This window comes from Grampus griseus, assembly GCF_964374135.1.
Source record: "Grampus griseus genome assembly, contig: HAP1_SCAFFOLD_533, whole genome shotgun sequence".
Taxonomy (NCBI): domain Eukaryota; kingdom Metazoa; phylum Chordata; class Mammalia; order Artiodactyla; family Delphinidae; genus Grampus; species Grampus griseus.
The window spans coordinates 42,723-45,323 of record NW_028132924.1 but is presented as its reverse complement, the minus strand read 5'-3'; positions in this window follow the sequence as shown (position 1 = coordinate 45,323).

Sequence of the window (2,601 nt, the reverse complement as noted above, 5' to 3'; positions counted from 1 at the left end):
ATTTGCACATAGGGAGAACACTTAAGTAACACCTACACAGGTCATAGAACAGTACTTCAAAAATGTTTTCCCGCCTCTCCTTCTAAATAACCATTACCTTTATTTCTAATAGCTTAGATAGTTTTGTCTGGTTGTGTGTGTGTGTATGCATTGTGCATGGTGGGGGTTGCTGTGTATGTATGTATGTGCATGCAAGTATGTGAGGGTCTCCTTTAGCCCACTTATGGGTTGATGAGATTCATTAGGGATGTTGCTTATAGCAATAGTTCATTAATTTACTTTGATTTATAATTTCATGTTACAGGAATATATTACAATTGATTTATTCATTACATTGTTGATAGATATTTGATTTGCTTCCAGTTTAGAACAAGTACAGATAAAGCTCCCATGTGTATTTTTGTTTTGTCTCTTGATGAACATATTGATATTCTGCATTTCTATTTGGTACATATAATTGGATAAAATTGTTGGTGCATGGGTGTCAACAATAGATAGTGCCAGTTTTCCATTTTTACCTGCCACATTGTAGTTCCGTCAGTGATATATTTTATTGTCAATCCTGTTAATTGTAGCGACCTGGTGGGTGTGTAGTGTTATCTTGTTTATTTATTTTTCCTCATGGTAACTATGTCTTGTATTGCCCTTGTGATTAATGGGAACATTTTCATACAGTAATTGGCCATTCGGATGTCCTTTTTATTTAAGTGCCTCATCAACCATCCTGTCAATTGCTTATGAGATTCTCTGTATTTTCCTATTGATTTGTGGGACTTTATATATTTTTCTAGAAATGAGTTTTTGTCAGTTATATGTTTTGCAAATATTGTTTCTCAGCTTGTGACTTGAATATTTACTCTAATATATATAGTATTATATTAACTAGTACATTATTATATATGTGTGTGTGTGTATGTTTAACAAATTGACAAAACACTATTTATTGAACAGACCATCCTTTCCCTATTGTCATATATCAAGTGTCCATATATGTGTGAGTGTGTTCCTGGACTCCCAAATCTGTACCATTGATTTTTTTGCTTATCCTTAATCCAAAACATAGCTTCCTAATTTATTTTCCAATAAATGTGATCGTCATTAGAATAATCACCAACTCTTTAATTCTTTTTAATTAAATTGCTTTTGTATTACTTATACTTCAAATTTTAATATGTATTTTACAATATCCACAAAAAAACCCGATTGTAATTTTGTTTGTGATTGTGTTGCATGTTTAGAATGATCTGAGCAGATTAACATTTAACAATACTGAATCATTGATTGCAGGAATAGGATATCATCCTGCATTTATTTAGTTCTTTTCAAATGTACATAAATAAGTTTTAAAGTCTTTAATGTAAAGGACTTGTACATTTAATATGGATATATTTCATGCTTTTTGATTTCGCTGTCGATGCTACCATTTTCTTTCCATATGGCTTATATCTGGTATATAGATATTCAATCAATTGTTGCACATTTGTCTTATATTCAGAAAACTTGATAAGTTTATTTTATAAGTATAATGGTATATCAGCAACTTACTGAATTATTCATTAATATTATATTTCTCAATAATAATAGCTTTATGCTTTCTTCTAATGTTTGCCTTATTCCAAGAGTTCTAAAAAATAAGTCTACTAGAATTAACAACAGGCTTCCTTGCCTTCTTCCTTTGTTCAGAGAGAAAACTTTAAAAACTTGTTTTCAATTTTATTGTAATTTTTTTGCTGGAGTTCGTAAATATACTTTATCAGGTTATGGAAATTCTTTTCTATTACTAGTTTATTAAGATTGGTAACTAATTTTACCTGATGCTTTCATTGGTATTTAATGTTACAATCACGTATGTTTTCTCCTGATTCAGTCATAATGGAATTATACTGACAGAGTTTTGAATTGCAAAGGACTCCTCATTCTTGGACAAAACTCAATGTGTCCATGATGAATTGTTGTTCATATATATTGTTCAAAATATTTTATTTAGGATTTAGGCGTACTCATTTAAGTGAGAGATTGACCTGACTTTAGCAAGTATTTCTTCTTTTTCTGATCTTGGCAGAGTTTGTGTAGGATTTATGTTCTGTTTTTCACTGTAAGTTTCAAAGAATTCATCAGAGAAATTCATTGGTCTTCCTGTGGAAATTTAATCAGATATTCAATTTATTCATTGGTTATAGGACTATATAAAACCTCTGTTCTCTTTTTTAATCACTTTTAATGAGTTGTATGTTGCTTTTTTTAAGGCTTTTCAATTTACTGAGATACCCTACTCAAAAGCTGCTTATCTTCTTTAGATCTGAATGTGACAAAATTGAAAGAGCAATAAAGTAGAGCTATATCCAGCGTTAATCCTAAGAAATCCTTTTTATCCAATTCCTTTAAAATTCTCCACAATTAGTTTTTTCTGTGTTGTTGTATTTATGCCTCATCATTTAAGTATGATTTAATGTGTGTAAAAATGCCTGTATAAATGATGATCATTATTTCTAGGTTATCAAGGCAAATTGCTAGTAATTTACAGGTGTTGGACCTATGGTTTTGACTCCTGCTTTTACCTAAACTGATTAACACTTTGACAGAAAAAAAGTAAAATAATGA